Genomic DNA, 21400 nt, shown 5'->3' with positions numbered 1-21400 from the left:
TTATGTTTATACGCAAGTCGCCTATGAGGCCCCACTTGTCTAAACACAAGTTGCCTACGAGACCCCGCTTGCTACATAAAATTAAGTGACAGTATTCAAATAAAGTTGCCAGATTCAGGCACGTAAAACTACAAACCATAAGAACTCAAGAAAAATCTAGTCGCAGTTTCGTGACAGCAATAGAAATATTTAACTTTTCGAAAATCTATAAAATAATAAATAAAATATCGTGTTTAGAAGAAATATTCATCTTTCAAAAAGTTGTGAACAAACTATGGCCTATGGAAGTTTTTTCTCTTCTACTTAGAATATACTAACATGAAAAATGATCATGAACAATATAAAACCTGACATTTACTTTTTCCAGTACATTAATATGGTAATCAACTTATTACGGGAAAAAAGTGTAATTTATAGTTAATAATTTGACAATATCTTTTCTCTCAAATAATAATTGTTGAAAAAACTGCTTCAAGGACTTGCTTTTCGCTATAATTTGATCTACCTTACAATATTATTAAAGATAGTACAAAATCCTTATTTGTTTACTTGCTTTTCGAGTTTCACCTATTTTTAATGAAATTTAGAAACTTCGTAATTATGCAATAACTATAGATAAATATTATATATCTTTAAGAAAATTTTTTCAGGTCAAAGATCTCGATATCTGCTACATTTTTTTTAACTACAAAATATTTTCAAAGTCTACTGAATTTATGGAATCTGCATTTAAATAAATAACTCATTTCAATGATTTTTACTCGAAAAACGGAAAGAGCTTATAGCTGGATAAATAAGGTAAATCGGCCTGAAAATCTAGCGGTCTGAAATTTTATTCATTTGTTCGTCTTGTTAAAAAACATGGATTCCCAAAGTTTTAGACTCTTAGACCTAACATAGGCCTCCTAACCTCAAAAATCGTGTATTTCGTATTTTGGTCATATCTTTCATTGTATTGAAATTAATTCAATTAAAATTTGTAAATTTGCAACCGATTTGATCAAACTCAACGTTAGATTGAAGGGAATTTTATGGCGCATCAAACAAAATTAATAACAGACCTATTTAAGCTCAAAAGATAACTTTAAAATAACTTTAAAAATTTCAAATCGGCGTAAAAAAAAATCGTTATTTTGCATTTCTTTCATACATCTCTTAAAATTCTTGTTTTTGATAAAACTATTTTTTAGAATTTTTTCAGAATTTTAGAAATGATGGAACTAACTTATAAATTGAAAAAACTGAAAATTTTTATTATTTTGGACCATTGGGAGGCTTTATGTCGTTCAAAAGTTATAAATAACCTGAAAATTGTGGTCAGCGACCAAAATTTCCTGTAATTACTGATACACAGCACCATTTACATGATATTTATAAGTAATATATTAAGATAACCACAAAATATTAATTTTTTCATGGAAAACTATCCTATAAATCATGCTTTTTGCCAATTGGCGCTGAATACATAGCTCGCTATTTCTCCAATTATTTCATAGATACGTTTAATAATCTAAAAGAAGTATTTTAGTGTAATGCCCTGCCTGACGGGTAAACATAACATCTAAAAATGCATTTTTTTGTTAAAAAATACTCCAAAAAATAGTTTTTTGCCCATTTGGACCAAATATTTAATTCGCTATCTCTCACCTTACCTGAAGGCTGTGATAAATAACCAAAAAAAAAGTAGTTCGGTATAAAGTTCGGTCCAAAAGGTTAACATAAGAAGGTATTTTTTTATTGAAAACGACTAAAAAACCAGTTTTTTTGTCTACTTTGTAGTGTGGCTTGCTATCTCTCAATTTACTTGGAGTGCTAAATAAATAAACAGAAGTAATTTAGTGTGATATAAATCTTCGAAGTTGATAAAAGTGAAAAAATTATGATAATAATTATACAAAAATTAATGTTGTATGTACGAGGGTGGTCCGATAAGTACTTAGCCTACAAAAGAAAAACGAAAATTTTGAAAAAGTGGCGTTTTATTTTTCAACATAGACTTCTTTTAGTTCAATACACTTGGCTCAGCGAAGCTCCAACTTCTTTAACCCGTCTAAAAAATACGTTTCCTCGAGGTCTGAAAAGTAGGATTCCGTGGCAGCGATTACCTCTTCATTCGACTCAAATTTCTGCACGGTGAGTGACTTTTTCAAGTTTGGAAACAAAAAGTAGTCGCACCTGGCTAAATTTGGAGAATACGGTGGATGGGGCAGCAGTTCGTAGCCTAATTCGACCAATTTGGCCATGGCGACGGCGGAGGTGTGAGCCGGTGCGTTGTCATGGCGGAAGAGCATTTTCTTCTTCGTCAAATGGGGCCCTTTTTTCAACAATTCGACTTCGAATCGGCCCAATAATTCGGCACAGTACAGCCCTGTGACCATTTTGCCCCTCTCCAGGTAGTCAATGTAGATCACACCTTGTGAATCCCAGAAAACGGTGGCCATCACCTTTCTGGCCGATGGGGCAGTCTTCGCCTTCTTCGGAGCACCTTCGCCGGGTAAAGTCCACTGTTTCAACTATTCCTTGGTCTCTGGTGTATACCAGTGGATCCATGTTTCGTCGACTGTCACGAAACGACGCAGAAACTCCTTCGGATTGCGCTTAAACAGCGTCAGACATTGCTCTGAAGTTGTCTCACGGTCGCGCTTGTTGTCCGGAGTGAGCAAACGCGGCACCCATCGCGCCGACAGCTTTCTCATGCCAAAAATTTCATGCAGGACATGAACCACGAGGTCTTTTGAGATGCCTACAATCTTAGTTATCTCGGGCACCTTCAATCGTCAATCTGCCAATACGAGATCGTGAATTTTTGTCACGTTATCCTCCGTAGTAGCCGTTTTCGGAGCACCTGGACGTGGCTCTTCAAAAATCGATGTGCGACCACGTTGAAACTCGTTAAACCAATCTTTGACGGTCGCCATCGAAGGAGAAGAGTCACCGTACACAGCATCCAAGCGCTTTTTGATTTCGCTGTGCGATTTCCCTTCCAAAAACAAGTATCGAATCACCGACCGATACTACTCTTTTTCCATTTTTCAAAATTCAACGGACACACTTACTTTCACACGCTCTTAAAAATAAACTATAACTCTGATCCGGCTGAAATTTTGACAGTTACCATCGAGAAGGTCGTACTACGTGATAGGATATTTCTTTTGCGAGAGTGGCGCCATCGGGCGATGAGGCTAAGTACTTATCGAACCACCCTCGTATGCAGCGATTGACTTGTTTGTCTCAGATTGTTGAAAAACTGGAAAAGACATCATTTTGTACACGACAAATTGTTCGGCATCTATGAACGGTAGTACTATTTCTACAATTAGTATTTTTTTATACATAATAAAATGTAACTGTGCTATGTTAGCAATATTTGATGTATTAATATTATTAGGTTTAACAATGGATTTTAAAAGTGATGTCTTTTCTATTTCATATATTACAGTTTGTAAGTTGTGCATAGCTAATAAATATTTGTTATATTTTAACATTTCAAGCATTATTAACATAATTTCTTTACTTTCATGTTGTAGTTCTTTAATGAGTGAAATTGTTTTGCCGGGAAGGTATGTTTATTTTCATCGTTTTTGTCGTATGAAACTAAGTACGTCTTCTTTAAGATGTTTCCAGTTGGATTTGTGTCGAATACGATTAAATGATTTATTAACTCCCACGTGTCCCTCGACTGCTGAACAATGTGCTTCTTGTATAATCACTGCTCTCTCATTAGGTAGGGGATGTTTTACCTATCCGGTACATACTATGACCTTGACACCTAGTTTTTCAAGCTTATCTCGTATACAGTTAATAATTTTACTGAATAAGACGTTCTCTATGCTTTCACTTTTGGCTAAGCTAATGGTGACTATCTTGTTTTCATCAATAATGTTTCTTAAATTCATGAGTAATGCTTTTAGCCTAGTAATTATATCCTCGGTGCTTTTTCGTTGTTCGCACCTTAGCGGCATTAATAAATGATATCTTTTCCCAACTTTAATTAGTTTAGGATATCCTACTTTTAAATTTTCTAATCTTGTTAATTTATATACTTCTTTTAAAAGACGAGCTCCTTCATCGAGAGGTTCTCCTTTATCATTGACAAAATACAAATAATTATCTTTTCTCATAAACAATTTTCCGCAACAATAAATGATGTTGCTTTGAGGTAATTTATTTTCTATTTCATTCTCATTATTTACGATCTCCTCTGTTGCGTCTATCTTAGTTTCGTTTGATTCGTATTCGTCTTCTTCTTTGATGGTTTCTAAACTAGTTTTTAATGGCAAACCTGCCCCCTTGCTTTGTACATCTGTTGCTTGGTTCTCAACTTGTTGCGTACATGGTGTATTGTTATTGGTGTTTTCAGGGGTTTCTAACCTTTTGTCTTTCCCTTTTTGTTGTGTCGTTACCTCAGTGGCACTTTGGTCTCGTCTCTTTTTCTGTTTACTAGGTTTCAGTGCGCTTATAGCTTCTTCGTATTTAGCGCTAGGCTTTCGTCCAGTGCCCGATCGTGTGATCATCCTTTCCAGTTCCGGTACTTTATCATCATTTGCTTCTAATCCTTTTACTATATGTATTAGTTCTTGAATTAATTGCGGATCTAATGTATATAATTCTATCGGGTTACGTGATAAAACATCTGCATTTATATTTGTAGCTCCGGCTTTATATTTATTAAAGTAATTATAGGTTAAGTTCACCTTTTGGACTGAACTACTTTTTTTTTGGTTATTTAACACAGCCTTCAGGTAAAGTGAGAGATAGCGAATTAAATATTTGGTCCAAATGGGCAAAAAACTATTTTTTGGAGTATTTTTTAACAAAAAAATGCATTTTTAGATGTTATGTTTACCCGTCAGGCAGGGCATTACACTAAAATACTTCTTTTAGATTATTAAACGTATCTATGAAATAATTGGAGAGATAGCGAGCTATGTATTCAGTGCCAATTGGCAAAAAGCATGATTTATAGGATAGTTTTCCATGAAAAAATTAATATTTTGTGGTTATCTTAATATATTACTTATAAATATCATGTAAATGGTGCTGTGTATCAGTAATTACAGGAAATTTTGGTCGCTGACCACAATTTTCAGGTTATTTATAACTTTTGAACGGCATAAAGCCTCCCAATGGTCCAAAATAATAAAAATTTTCAGTTTTTTCAACTTATAGGTTAGTTCCACAATTTCTAAAATTCTGAAAAAATTCTAAAAAATAGTTTTATCAAAAACAAGAATTTTAAGAGATGTATGAAAGAAATGCAAAATAACGATTTTTTTTTTACGTCGATTTGAAATTTTTAAAGTTATTTTAAGGTTATGTAAATAGGTCTAGTATTAATTAAAGTCGGCATAGTTGTGAGGCACAAAAGACATCACAGTTTATATAGATGAAATTCAAGGAGATGGTGTTTTTTCGAGACCTATTCATTCTGCTTTTGAAAATCGTATTAATACTATGCAAGAGTGGGTCAGCCACCGTGCGCCTTGGGCTGGTCTCTGCAAATTTTTCTAGGTTCTTTCTCGATAAAGAAAGCCGGCGCTGACTTTCACAGGCCGAAGTTCGCTCTGGTTGGGGAGGTTGATACAAATAATCGGACACTTTAATTTACTTATACTACATATGGCGATCTCATTTATTAACGCCTTTTCACAAATATCGCTATAAGATTTACTTCACCGCGGTGAGCGCGCTCGCTCAATCTTTCCGCGACCAGAGATCGCGGGATCACGCGAGCGAGATCGCTTGGCGTGCGCGATAAATTTTCAAAATACGCTAATGTCTGTAATCGAGCGAGAGCTGGCGCGAGAGAGACTAACTGGCTTTGGACCCACCGGATGCCCCGACGGTCCGTCGACAGAGAGACGACGCCGGCGAAAACGTAGTTCCGCAGGAATCGGTGCCCTGGCGACGATGGAAGCTGCTGCAGGAAGGGCCGCAGCACGGCCTTTGCCTCGTAGACGTCGAATGGTCGCTGCGTGTACTGGCTCTGCTTCGGACAAACGTGGCAGCCGTACCGATGGCAGTTGCTTCCTTCCGGCCAAAATCTCGCTTCATCCAGTCTTCTCCTAGGCGGCCCTAATTACTCGAGAGCTCGCGCCTAACTGCCCTTCCTCTCTCTTCATTTTTCTAAGCCTCGCGCCGCCGCGCTCCCATTTCTCTCGCCGTCAAAAATCAGTCAAAATCGCTCTCTCTCTCTCTCTCGCTCTTCTCGCTCTCACTCGCACTCACGGCGATACCTCGCCGATCGTCGCGCTCATAGATTCTGCAATGACACAAGTATGTAGTCGCTATATAGCGTACACTTGGTCGCTGCGTTCACGCGAGGAGAGTGCCGCACACAGGGCTAGCGAACATCGCTATAACCCTGTCACAGCCCCCCCCCCCTAAGCCGCGGTAGCCGCAGGCACCCGTGGGTTACCCAACGCAACCCTCCTCGCTCGAACACAGGACCAGCGAGAAAACGACTTACAACTATAGTACAAAATCAAAATCATAAAACTTCAATAATTCAGCTCGCGAAAACCATCAAAATCAATAAAAAATAAAAATAAACAACCATAAATAAACATACCATACAGAAAATAAAATAAAAAATAAAATAAAATAAAGCAACATAAAACCCTTTAAAGTGAACAGATTTGGTACCTCAGCCTTCTCATGCTTTATCTGGAGCTGCGCCCTTGCCAATCGCCCTGACAGCGAGCTCGCACGCCTGGCGTTGGATCCTGGTCACTTTTTCCCGTTGTTCTGGCGTTAAACGTGCTAACTCTATCAATATTGCTGCTACCGGATCGCGGTTCACACCTTCCCCCGCTACAGCTAGTGTATGCGTTGTTTCACACTTTTCCGTTTTGAGGGTGGCACAGCGTAATCAAACATTACCACCCTTCTCACTGGGCACCAACAGGTTGGCATAGCCCACTGTCTTTCACTCCTTCGCTTTCAAACATTTTGAAGATCCGTAAGTCAAGTTTGCTGCGACATCCCTGACGCACACAGCGAGTCGGAACCTTTTTAATCTAAGGCGGCGAACTCCTCGAAAGGAGTACCGATCTTTTCAAGGTTCGACGCTCAAGGAGAGCGGAACTAAAGGCTTGACCCTCGGTTTGGGCACGACGGGACTCTAGTTGCCCCGACGTCTGCCGCGTCGGAAGCACGCAGTATACAAATCTTACGAGATTTGCTTGACCTGGTACCACTACCCCGAAGAGGCCAACCCAAATTGGGATGTCAGAAGAGAGATTCAGCTAGGACAGCCAGAGGAGATTCCTAAGACGATCAACCAGCTAAACCTCCCCTCCTGGGCTCGCGTTCGAAAAACATCCTACCCTGCGTACTTGTATTAAGGGATTGTTCCCACGACTCACAGATCCATCGCTTCGACGTACCGGGGCACGTCTTCCCATTGCGTTTCGGTCATCCCCGCTCACGCTGGTGGGCATCCGTCATTGGAAAGGTTGTTTCCTAGTTTTTGCAACTTTGGGCCTCGCTTTCTGAGGGATGGTTTTTATGACTGGCTAATACTGATGTTTGTTCTTTCGATTTTTGTTTTGACTTTTAACTCAGGACGGGGTCTCATCTAGCCGACAAGGCGATTCTCCAGGCAGTTCACAGTGTTCGTGCCGGTCATACCACGCATTAAATCAGCTCCGGCGGTTAGGCTAAATCGGGTAATATAGCACGCTTTTAAGTTATCTAACTTCAGGGTTCGATTCTGAAGCTCGATGTTCAAAAATTATTATTCGAATTTCAAGCTTAATAAGCTTGTTCAAGTTCAAAAATTATTGAAAAAATTCAGATAATTGTGCGAGTTTTTGTCCTTTGGTTAGGGACCTTGTAAGAGGCGGCATCTTTCTACCGTAGTTTATAACTACATTTCTGCGCTTTCTCTTCTTTATGGGTGCTCCTTCCCTGGGCTCTATGACTTTTTTAGCAAAGTCTCCAAAGGCTTTGTAGATTTTCCTGCTGGATACTAGGGCTGTTTCTGGGCAGGGCCATATGTGGCCCTCTTCTTCAACAGCCTCTATTAATGGCTTTCTTAATTCCCTTAATTCTTCGCAGTTAAAGAGAATATGACTTTCGCTTTCTATTTCTCCACAGCTACACAGTTGGTCTTCGCATTATCCTCTTTTGTGGAGGTATGACTTAAAAGCACCATGTCCAGTCATGAACTGTACTGTGTAGTGATTGGGGTTTAGCCACCTCTTCTTTAATCTGTCTTTGATTACTGGGAAATAGCAGAACGTTCTCCTGCCATTTGTGGTTGACTGCCATCTCTCTTGCCATACCCTTTCGATTTCATCGTTGATGAGTTGTATAGCTTTCGAGATTTTTAGTCTGCCCGATCGAAGTTCCTCCGATTTAATTCGGATGCCGTGCATTTTAATCGATTTCCCTTTCCTGACGTAGTACTTTGTAACTCTCGCGTCAAGCTCTAGAGCTATCGGTCGGGAGTCTGCAAGCACGTGCGCCGCTTCATGAGAGATCGCTCTGTAGGCTTTGAGTGTTTTGCAAAGAACCAATCGTTCCAATCTTTCTAAAGCAGATCGCTGTTTGATGTTGGTCCTTTGCCACCAGCCCGCAGCGGCATATGTAACTTTCGATAGTAGGAAGCCATTATATATCTCTTTCATAGAATTGAATTTTAGGCCCCAGTTTACTTTTGCTATTTTACTTAGCTCGAAGTAGGTGCTATTGCAGTCTCGAATCACGTTTCGAATATGTTCTATAATCGGAAGCCTTTCGAGATTGTGATTCCTAGGTACTTGACTGTTTTGTGCGTTCTAATGTTGTCTTTCCCAATTTTGACTGTAGGGTTCCTACTCTCGGTTAGTTAGCCTTTTAGCCATATTAGTGCTGACTTTTGTACTGCGAAGTTCATTTTGTCAGACTTGCACCAGTCCGTCATTATATTAATGATTTCTTGGGCTTGTCTTTCAAAGTCAATGCGTGTTTTTGCCTTAATGATAGGAAGCACATCGTCTGCGTAGGCTAGTACTTCGTATCCTGCGTCCCTGATTGCCCGGAGTGGTTTGTCAAAGATGACGTTCCAGCCTACCGGTCCGAAAACTAAACCCTGAGGGCACCCCTTCGTCACTGTTTTCAGTGTTTCTTCGAAGTGGGCATATATGCCCACTTCTCGATTACTGAAGTAACTCTGGAGGAGCTTATAGATGTTTCTCGCGCAGTTTCTTTCTTTCAATTAGGAGAGCAAGCTTGGCCACCATAAGGCATCGAATGCTCCTGAGACGTCCAGTGGAATAGCGGCTACGTACTTGGTCGACGGATCAGATTCTGCCTCTTCTACTATTTCATATAGTCTTCTGATGGCGTCCTCTGTGGATCTATTTGCCTTAAAGCCAAATTGATCCTCCGAAGACCAGTCCGAGCTGTTTAGAATGTTGGAAATTCTTTGAATCACAAGCCTCTCGAGTGTCTTCCCGGTTATGGGGAATAGACATACGGGTCTATATGATTTAATCTCGTTCTCGGGTTTTTCAGCCCCTTTGAGCAACGTGATTAGCATTCCACTTTTCCATCTTCTGGGGAACACTCCGCATTTTAGGCAGGCGTTAAAAAGCCGTGTCAGTTCCTGGTGTAATGGTTTTGCGTGGACAAGCATTTCTGACTCTATTCTATCTTTGCCTGGTGATTTCCCTGCCTTGTTCGCTTTAAGGGCCATTTCGACTTACCTTATTAGGAAAGGCTTTGCGTCGCCGGTTACTGGAACCTCCCGCATATCTCTGCGAATCTTTGCATGTATATCATTTTCGCAGCTTGGGTCGTCATCAGGCATTAATTCTTCTAGTAGAGTCATGCTTGTTTCTTTCCAGTCTTTTGTAACTGAACCATTACGGTTAAACGTGCACATTGCTTTTGAGATTCTGACTTTATTGGATGCTCGTTTGTATGGATACGACCAAGCATTCTTTTTGCTTTCAATAGTGCAGAAGTCTCTCCAGCTGTTGCATTTGGCTTTTTTAATAGCCATTGCATATTCAGATTTCATTTGACTCAATTTATCAAGTGATCTCTGGAGGGCTTTCCTTTGTTTTCTATTCGATCCTTCCTTGTCTTTCAGAGCGACGATTTTGCGTTCTTTTTGTATCGCTCGCTTTTTACTTAGCAAGTCAGGGTTCCACCAGGGTAGACAGCGCGTTCGACTCTTTTTTGGTGTAGTAGAGTTCTTTGCTGCCCTTACTAAGACCTCCTCAAATTTGGAAACATATGTTTCAATGTCTTCAGAGGTTCTTAAAGGGAGTTTAGCTAGGTTCTCTTTCTCGAATTTACAAAGTTTCCCGAATTTCTCCCAATCAGCTTTTCTCGTGTTGAACCTTGGTTCTAGTGTTTCTTCGGTTCGTATGAGTCTGGCTGGTTGTGAGGCAAAATCCAGTTCGATCACTATGGGCCTGTGGTCACTGGTGGTCCATTCTTTCACCGCCCAGCTAGCCAAGAGGTTTGACAGATTTGACGTGTGTAAAGTTACATCGATATCCGTCTCACCCCTCGTGCTACGGCACGTTGGAAGTTGGCCCCTCCTATTGGCCACTATTAGCCCGTATTGGTCTATGAATTCTTCAATGACTGTTCCATTCTTGTCCTGTGTATTAGACGAGATCTTTGACTTGGCATTTACGTCCATTCCAACTAAGACTCTTTTGCCTTTCAATTGCTTGAGAGTCTCAGCTAGTTTGTCAAGATAGGTCTTCCTGCTGTGGCTGAACTGGCAGTAGATGCTTATGAAATAAATTTCACCAAAGGCTCCGACTACTTGTGCACAAACACAGTGGGAGTCACACAGATTAGAAATCTTGGTTGCAGTGACTTTATGCGGATTGTAAAGTATCGCAGCTTGAATCTTTTCGCCTTTTTTGGCTCCATGAATAGCTGCGATGCTATCCATACCTGAAATCGTGTTATTCCAGTGATATGGTTCTTTCACCAGTGCCACCTGTATGTCAAGATTTCTGTCTGTCATGATTTCTCCCAGCTCATCGTTGGCTACTTGCCTTTTGTTGAGGTTCAATTGTATGATCCTCAGTTTCGAACCAAGTTCAGGGCTTTGTTTTGCGTTCAACTTAAACCTCTCAACTGGTGGGCAATCGTCTTTGCTTTCGTTAAGATTGTTTGGTTGCGAACGAAACTGAGTTGACACCGGAGTATTGGAGCAGTGCTCTGGTTTCTCAACAGTCGCCTCCTGCTTACGTTTCCTCGCCTTATTATACCTAGAATGGTTGACCATATCGCTTTCAAGGTACAATGCAATGTCTAGTTATATATTTCCTCCTTTGAGATCGCTGCTGGCGATTCTGGAGGGTGGCTTTCGATTTTAGTTCTGGCGTTAACGTGCGCGTTCAATTAAGCGAGTGGCTTTCGAGTGCGAGCAGTGAGTACTTGTGTGTGTTGACGTGAGCTTCGTTAGTTACCTTGGCGGGTTTCTCCATGGTTTCCCATGGCTCTTTTATTTACAATTGATTGGTTAAACTAGTTATTTTTCTAGCTTTTTAATCTATTAGTAGATTAATTGTTTTGATTTTATTTTATTTCTTTTGATTTGGTTTAGTAATTTCAAATCTATAGTTTTATTTTATAATCCTTAATCTTTAATCTTTCTTATTTTTAATTTTATTGATCTTTGATTGGTAACTTTCTTAATACTATTTACTACACTACTGCTCATATTACTGCTTAAATTATTGTTAACTGCTTAAGAACTAATTTAATTATAATATAACTTAAAACTATTTACGAGTGTACCAGCATGTTTATCTTTCACGCTGGGTTTGATATTAATCAAACCTCGTTTTGGTCAAGTCAGGGTTAGGTGTTTGACCAATTGCAACCAAAGTAGCATTTGAGTAAGCATGTCGGGTTTCCGCCTTTTTTATCATCTTAGCCTATGTTCGCCATTAGCAGCACTGGATCTGATGGACATTTAGTGCATGGTTTTCGCTTTCAAAGGGATCTGACAGCCACTAATTTCGCTTTCAAATGTAAAATTGTTTTAGCTATTAGGGCTTAAGCAATTCCTTAGCAGGAAGAATGCTGCCCTTCTGTGGAAATATTTTTCCTAAGGGTTTCGGCATCCGTAGTGCGTTCTAGTCATCGAGAGTTACTCGGCCCAATGGACTGTTCTCTCGCACAATGGTGTCGGGCCTTACTTCAGGAGGTCGAGGCAAAGAACTTTGGGTGGCTGCTATGACCACGGCCGCGACTCTTTATCCACAGTAGTGGCACTTACCGATTGCCAGTCGATAGGAAGTAATTTCTTATCTATCCGAATTAAATTCGGATTGCCGGGACCATTGGTCCGCTGCAACTAGCTCCCGGAGCCGTTTCCCGTCCTCTAAGAGGGCGCGTGGTACCACAATCCCAAGAGATTTCCCCTCAAGTGACTCCCGGATTTTGGCTTTTCTGGGCTCGAGTCGAGCTCTTGGGGTGTGATAGACTCCGCGTTGAATGTTTGGGCGTTTACGGGCCGCATCCCACCACGTGCTGTCATGGTCCGTGTTGTTTATTTTCGTTTGGCCAACTGCCCTTTTGCCCTATGGGCGAGCGTTGTGTGTTTTGCCTACTGTTTCTTTAGAGAAACAGCGTTTTCAGCCCCACCACGTGAAGGTACACACATCTGCACTTGTGATTGCAAGTATTCGTTCAAATGTACATTGCATTCACTTCAGGTCGACTAGCATTAATTGCTTGTCGAGGGCAATCGGTGACGCATTTTGTACTTCAGCATTTGCATTTGCTTATGCCCGTACAGGTAAGAGAAGTTTACGACATCCTCTCCCAAAACAACGAGTTGTTTGTTTGAGAAGTCTCCACCCTCTGTTGAGGAAGACAACTACTTTCCGCCGCTTTGACAAAAGATTTTTGCACAAAGTGACCTGGCCAGTCTCGCGGCTGGCCATATGTTGCACTATGTGCATCATCCATGTTTTTGCTAAGCGGATTATAATCGAGCATCCTGAAAGCGTCGTGATCGCAACCGCCTTTCCCCGCTACAATCTGTCGTTGCGAATGCATTACCTCGAGCTGACTCTGGTCTGCGATTTGAGGCTGTGGCTGCGATCGCGCTACCTCGGCCTCCGCCGCCCTCGCCTGCTGGTTTTCCTTCCGGCGACGAACCTTCGCACCCGCTCTTGGTGCTGGTATGCGTGTCCCATCGGGGAACACGCGATACCTATCCTTTCCACGACCTATGTTGTACGGTTTAGCTGGTCTATCAGCAGGTTGATGGGATGACATCACATCAGCCCCAATTTCACCTAACTGTCGTATCGGTTGCCATTCGTCAGCTTTGGACAAAACAGCTACCCGCACATCTACGTTTTCCGCCTCAACATCCATAGCTACCGGTGCTTCCTGCATCGCAAGTACTGTATCTAGCGAACTCGCCATGATCAGTGGCTCTGCGGCAGGCGGAGCACGCTGCGTTTCTCGCTGCTGCTCCTCTCGCGCCTCCCCAAGTTCGACTTGAACCATTCTATTGTCCTGTGCAATCAGAGCAGCACATGCAAACGACGGCTCATAGTCATTGAAGTTCGGCGTTTTCCGGTTCTTACGGCGTCTTCTCGACGTTCCATATCTAGCAGCGTCTTCCTCTTCCCGAAGTTCCCTTAAGTATTCCGGTGGAACTCCATCTGTGCTTGCGCGCCACGTCGCGCTTACCGGCGGCAACCTGCGAGGTCGCGGACGCTCCGATGCAGATGATGGATCCGGTGCGCTAAAGCGCAAAGGACGCTCCGGCAGCAGATTCTTCGGCCTAATCAATTCATTCACGATCGGGCTAAACCTCCCAATCAATTCCTGCCTTCGCACACCCCACGAAGTTCAGCTATCAACAGCGGTGAGACAGCCCTGCTATTGTCCCATTCGTCCGACAAGCTTGCCCACGAAGTGGATGGTTGTACATCCACCGGCAACCAACTCTCAGTAGGCTCAGCCATCGCCACCTGATTCTCGAATCCTCGTCTCGGTGACGGTTTTACTGCGACCACCGGCAAATCGTATGGCCATTCGGCGACCACTGCCCTCGCTTCAGCGGCCGCAGCAGCAGCGGGAACCACCGCGCTGCGACCAGGTGGGAGAGTAGCAACACGAAGCGTACCTCGCTCCGTGCGCCTCTCAAATTGTCTCGTTACCACTACCCCCAAAACCCTGTCCGCGATTACCTCGCCTCTGGCGTCCCCTCGGGAACAGAACCAGCGTTCTCGCCTTGGTTCTGCCCCGTAGCCGCGCCCGCATCAACAAAGTCACACGCGCCCCGCGGCACGATAGGCAGCTCTAACGCCGATTGTCCCTGCTGGCCTTCCTCCACCACTCCTGGCATCTCGGCGTACTCGCCAGAGAAGCCTGGCGTTTCCACCAGCATAACTACCTCTCCTGTAATAAACCATGTATGTATTAGCCTTGCTACCTCATCTGACATCCAGTCCGCTGACCAGATAATCACGGTTCTGTCTTCTCCTAACTCATCCGTAAAATAAAAGAAATAAAATAAACAATACAAACATCACTTTCACACAAACATCACACAATAAACAAATCACTCTCGGCTGCTACCTTTCCTCGTACCTCTAGGAAGCACGTATCTTTTGAGTTCCGATACATGAGCCATTGGTACCTGTTTGTTGTTATTCGTGGTCAACATATAAATTCCCGGAGAAACCACTCGCAAAATCTTATACGGATCGGTATATCGCGGATCCAGTTTTGCGTTTTTCCCCGCACTCGCGCTTGACAGTGTGTGTGCTCGCCTCAAGACCAGATCGCCGACTGAAAACTCTACGTCTCGTCGTTTTTTATCGTAATGTTTCTTCTGACAGTTTTGCGCTTCTTCAATATGTTTAATCACAAGATCTCGTAACGCATCGAGTCTCGCCATACGCTCGCTCCAATTCTCGATTGTCGAGCGGATGATCGGCGTTCGCGTTTCCACCTCACGACGCAGACTTTTAGCCTGCTGCGTTTCGCGGACAAAATTCAAGAACGCCGGCGAGACTTTTGTGCACGCCTGCATCATCGTATTCAGCGCCTGCCTGAATTCATGCAAATACTTATCCCAATTCCTGTGATCCTGATTGACGAACATCGCCACCATCAGCTTCAGCGTCTTAATCGCTCGCTCGGCGAAATTTGCCTGCTGATGGTACGGTGGACAAAGTACATGCTCAATCTTGTACTCGTCTAGCGTCGCTCGAAACTCATTCCCACAGAAATTCTTACCATTATCCGTGACAATATACCCCGGTATCTCCCATCGATACAAAATAAGCTCTTCAAGAGCTTTCCCCGTAGCTGACACAAGAGGTTTAAACTCCACGCATTTCGTGAACTAGTCCTGAAACACGACTAAGTATCTGAACCTATTCTTACTCCTCGGAAGTTCAATCACGTCTGCCGCTATCACCAACCACGGTTGCTCAACTACCCGCTTGCTCATGAGGCCCATCGGAAATTGTTGTTCTATTTTATACCGTTGGCATTTCTCGCACGATTGCACGAATTCCGTGATGTCATAATACATTCCGGGCCATGAATACTCTCTCGCGACTCTATCGTAGGTCTTATCCCTTCCGAAATGTTCTGCCGACGGCTCGCAGTGTGCGTCTCGCATCACTCGAGCTCGGTGTTCTAACGATACCACCAAGCGCCAACACTGCTCACGGTTTGTAACCGGATCAAGTAATCTATCAGACGAGAATCTATACAGCATTCCGTCCTCCATCGCCAATTCCAAAATTTATCCGGTCTCGGAAGTATTCAGGGTCCTTGATCGTCGCGAAAGCTACTACTTCTTCGCCGTCCTCATACACGCGCGATAACGCGTCCAACGTATGATGCAGGCGACCTTTCCTGTACACGATTTCAAAATCGTACTGCTGGAGTTCTAGAACCCATCGCGCCAACCGACCCGTAGGTTCCTTCTTATTGCGTAGCCAAGTAAGTGCCGTATGATCCGTGACTACCACGAAATGCACTCCCTCAATGTAAGGGCGGAACTTTTTAATCCCCATTATCACAGCCGCGCATTCCAACTCCGACACAGTGTAATTGCGCTCGTGCACATTCAGCATTCTACTCGCGTAGCATATAGGATGTTCAAACCTATCCTCGTCCTTCTGAATCAGACACGCACCTAACGCATACGACGATGCATCGCAATGAATAAAGAAAGTCTTCGCAAAATCGGGTCTCGCCAAAACCGGCGCCTCCGTCAGCGCTTTCTTTAGCTTTTCGAAAGCTTCGGCTTGCTCCTGCCCCCAGTGCCAACGTTCGCTCTTACGCGTAAACTTCTTGAGCGGTACTTTCATCTTGCTCAATAAATCGCGCGTACCATCCGCACATACCGAGAAAACGTCGCAACTGCTTAACGTTTCGGGGTTGCGGGAAGTCAATCATCGACTTAATTCGGTCCGGATCAGGTCGCAACCCTTGACTATCCAATCGGTATCCCAAGAACGTCACCTCGGAGCACCCGAATTCACATTTCGTCACGTTTACTTCGAGTCCTGCATTTACCAGCTTCTATAGAGCTCGCTCAAGCCAAGTCAAATGCTCATCAAAAGTTCCGGTTACTACAATTACGTCGTCTAAATATTTGAAAACATATGGCTCAAATTCCGGTCCGAAAAGCGTATCCATCAGCCGCATGAACGTCGCCGAAGCATTTACTAATCCGAAGATCATATAATTACATTCGAATAACCCTAATCCCGGGACCGCGAATGCTGTATATCTCTTGCTCTCCTCGCTTAGCGGTACTTGCAAGTACGCGTTCTTCAAGTCGATTTTAGAAATATAACGCGCTCCACGCAGTCGATCGAGAATTGAGTCAATGCTCGGCATCGGATATGCATCTGTTTTCGTCGCCTTATTCACCGACCTTAAATCCATACACATTTGATTCGTGCCATCTTGTTTTCTGACTATAACCGGCGCGCTACTCCAATCGCTTGTCGATTTTCTGATTAGCCCCGATTCCAGCCATTTCCTTCTCTTGCTTCGCATAAACTCCATCACCTGTGGCGAATATCGCCTTAAGGGAGTTTTTACTGGTCGTGCACCCTGCACGTCGATCTCATGCTTAATTAAATGCGTACGCGCAGGCGACTTCTGGGGTACTACTCGCCGCACCAGACATTCCACTAACTCGCGCTGCGAAGATCGCAACTCGGAGAGCCCCGCGACCTCGGCTCTAACACGAACACGCGCAAACCCAGGATCACTCGGGAACTCCACTCTTTCGCGCTTCAGCTCCACGAACCAGTGCCACGGGCCATCCTCTATATGCCATCTCCCATTCGCATGATCCGTGCCAATGCCGAACTCCTGAATGAAGTCCATCCCGGTTATCATGTCGTATTGCACTGGTACATCCACGACTCGCGCTACGATTATTCGTGACACTCCGTCGATCTCAACCCTGAGCCGAAGTATTCCCACGATCCCGGTTTTCGCTCTCGAAAACCCGAACAACGCGAAGTCGCACGGCTCAATCCTGTCTACAAAGTCGCCGCGTATCCGCGGGCCCACGATAGTCACCATCGCTCCTGAATCGTACAGCGCACTGTATGGCTTCCCCGCGATATGAACTACCAGCAACTCGCGATTTTCCACCGCGTCCACTTTTGGTTCGCCCACGCAAACACGAGCACAAAGTCGCGAGAGACCCGTACCGGTCCCCGATGACTCGCCTCGCTTCTCGCTTCCCCGACTATCCGTCAAATCTTTGCGTGTCGATTCGCATCCTGCATCATCCGACCCTCCCAAACCCGATGCGATCGGTGTCGTCCTAACTGCTACCTCTCCGCTCAGCACCATAAACTCCCTGAACGAGGTGACGGTTCGCGCCGACGTCTCGTCTACACCATCAAAGTCGTCCGTTTTTGAGTTTCCAGCCTGCTGAGGCGATCTCTCAGTCCGAGTTTTTTCCGGAACCGGCCGTGCACACGCCGCATCCCCCTCTGAACTTCTCGAAGACCGCGCGGTCTCTTCAGTTTCCATCGAGTTCCTGTCCAGCTGATTCACCCCCCGTGCTCTCGTCGATTCACCTCTCGACCTACGCCCGAGCGTCGGGCTCCCTTGTCTATCTCCTCGATTTCGCTCTAATTCGCGTGAATCCCCTGCCTCCAACGCTCGCTTTCCTTGCTCGCGCTCAGGACCTGCTTTACGCATTCTTAGCCATTGTTCGTTGAATTCGATCCAGTCGAACTCTTTCCTCGAATGCTCCTTGATTCTACCTTTCGCGCCCTCGCGTTGCATAGAGGCCTCTGTTTTCGCGTTATTCGCGCCCAATCTAGCTTCATTTCGCTCCACCTGCTGTTGAAACTCTGTGGACTTGCTATAGAACAGCCTCATGAACGCGACTTTTGCCCCGTTGGGTACCCTATTACGCACAACTATGCGGAATCCGTCGGGCAACTGGGTCCCGATTTTAAGTTTTCCAGAGCTTTGAGCCAGACCTGACATTGCGGACATGTTTCCAACGTCTTATTTTCCTTACCGCAGCCTTGGCACGTTAACCCCGCTCTACTTCGTTGTGAACATCGGTTCACGTAATGTCCTAGCTGTTGACATTTGTAGCAGCACACTGGGTTCTTTCCCCAATTACGACTCGCACTTTGATCAGAAACCCCTCTGCTACTCGCGCCTTCAGCCCCCAACGGCTCCGAACTTGTTCGCGTCGACTTCAAGTTCTCTGGGCTAGGGCACTCGGCTTTCCGATGTCCCAGCCGCCCGCATTTGTGGCATACGCCCTGAAAGGTCACGTGCCCTGCAGCGTTCCTCGCAGCAGGGCTCGCATTTCCCCTGGGCGGGCCCCTCTGCGAATGAACTAGCTGTGATAACACGGCCACTGTATCTCTCGGCAACTTTTTTGACGAATCCACATCCTCTCGTCGAGCTACACCTTCACTATCCGGATTGCGGCTTCTGCCTACGGGTTTTGTTGCAGACTTATTTTTCTTTCCTTGGCGGTCCTTACTATTCTCATTCCCGACCGCATAAACCCGTTCGCCCATCGCAAAGTTCGCCCCGCTGCTAGTCTTCGCGATTCTTTTTGACGAATCTCCGCGGTAAGGAACTTCTGGCATCAACGACTCCTGCGGCGCTGGCGGCGGGCGGTTGCGATTCTCGATGCCTCGTCTGCGTTCAAGTCTCTCCCCATAAACGCGGAGGTCTTTGAGCGTTTGAACCTTTCTCGCCCTGATATAATTGCGAAGTTTCGGGTATAAATTATTTTTAATCAACTCAAGCTGTCTACGTTCCGAAAGCTTCGGTTCTAATCTACTCGCAATATACAGGAAGGCCGTGAGGAATTCACCTAATGGCTCATCTTCGCCTTGAGTTCGGCGGCGTAGCGCGTCGTAAACATCCTCGCGCGATCGCCGCGAACAAAACTGGCGCTGGAATTTATCTTTAAAATCCTGAAATGTATCCCAGCTCGGGCGATTCGTTTCCCACCATAAAGCCTTTTCCGCGCTAGTAAACGACAACATTAGCGCCGACAATATCTCCGCGTCCTTGAATCTGTAAAATGATTGCATTTCATGCAATCACCTTTCTGCAGCTCTTCGATGCTTAGGCGATCTCGTCTCCGGTATCGTATTTCACGCAACCCCCGCGGTAAACAAAGAGGCACCTAAACATACCAAAGCTTTCCTCGGCCTATTTCACCTTCAACAGACCTAAGCGCGTTTATCCTCTTTGTTTTCGAGAACAGCTCAACGTGCACAAGCCGGCATGCCTATGGTGCGAATACGCAACACAAAGACCTTACTCAGCCTCTAAATACGTCTGACCTTGAGCTCTCGCTCAACAACAATCCAAATAGCCGAGAATGATCGTTGCGATTCTCGCAACTTTCAAATTCACAAACACACAATTCAAACGTACAAATTTCGACTAGCCAAAACACCCGGCTCGGGCAATCGCAATTTGCCCAATAACAGCACGTAAATTTACAGCGTAATCGCTTAATCACAACACCGCGATACTCGCCTCAGCCCGTTTCACTAGCTCCGGGCTTCCGCATAACTCAAGCCAAATGTGTTGACGACACAATAATGACGAAAACTCAAAATGGCCCATGCAACTAAAATTTTCCCTTTTCCGACTTATTTCCACAGCTCTCGCTCGCTACTCCGCGAATTCACCGAAAAGCGCTGATCGGCCGAGACACCGCACTGCTCAAAACTTATCACAAAGGGAATTATCGCGATCACCTCTTCCCAACCAGAACAAAGCGATGCGAACAACAAAACCCGCCGAGATTAAACAAGGGATGCCATGCAAGAGTGGATCAGCCACCGTGCGCCTTGGGCTGATCTCTGCTAATTTTTCTGGGTTCTTTCTCGATAAAGAAAGCCGGCGCTGACTTTCACAGGCCGAAGTTCGCTCTGGTTGGGGAGGTTGATACAAATAATCGGACACTTTAATTTACTTATACTACATATGGCGATCTCATTTATTAATGCCTTTTCACAAATATCGCTATAAGATTTACTTCACCGCGGTAAGCGCACTCGCTCAACCTTTCCGCGACCAGAGTTCGCGGGATCACGCGAGCGAGATCGCTTGGCGTGCGCAATAAATTTTCAAAATACGCTAATGTCTGTAATCGAGCGAGAGCTGGCGCGAGAGAGACTAACTGGCTTTGGACCCACCAGATGCCCCGACGGTCCGTCGACAGAGAGGCGACGCCGGCGAAAACGTAGTCCCGCAGGAATCGGTGCCCTGGCGACGATGGAAGCTGCTGCAGGACGGGCCGCAGCACGGCCTTTGCCTCGTAGACGGCGAATGGTCGCTGCGTGTACTGGCTCTGCTTCGGAAAACTGGCTTCCTGGCTAACGTGGCAGTCGTACCGATGGCAGTTGCTTCCTTCCGGCCAAAATCTCGCTTCGTCCAGTCTTCTCCTAGGCGGCCCTAATTACTCGAGAGCTCGCGCCTAACTGCCCTTCCTCTCTCTTCATTTTTCTAAGCCTCGCGCCGCCGCGCTCCCACTTCACTCGCCATCAAAAATCAGTCAAAATCGCTCTCTCTCTCTCTCTCTCTCTATCGTTCTTCTCGCTCTCCCTCGCACTCACGGCGACACCTCGCCGATCGTCGCGCTCCTCTCTCCAGATCCTGCAACGACATAAGTATGTAGTCGCTATATAGCGTACACTTGGTCGCTGCGTTCACGCCAGGAAAGTGCCGCACACAGGGCTAGCGAACATCGCTATAACCCTGTCACAACTATAGTTATAGCAAATCAGCATCATGTGGATATCAAGTCGTTTTTAAATGCAGCAAATAAACTTTTTCACAAGCAAATATCGAAGTTTCTAGCTATCCACAATGCATTGAAGATAAATATGGAATTTTCAGCTAAGTTCATTATTAAGAAAAATAATGA

This window comes from Phymastichus coffea, unplaced genomic scaffold (assembly GCF_024137745.1).
Source record: "Phymastichus coffea isolate CEN01 unplaced genomic scaffold, Cenicafe_Pcof_1.1 PCOF00012, whole genome shotgun sequence".
NCBI classification, from domain to species: Eukaryota; Metazoa; Arthropoda; class Insecta; order Hymenoptera; family Eulophidae; genus Phymastichus; species Phymastichus coffea.
The sequence above is the reverse complement of the archived record's forward strand: the minus strand, read 5'-3'. Positions refer to the sequence as shown.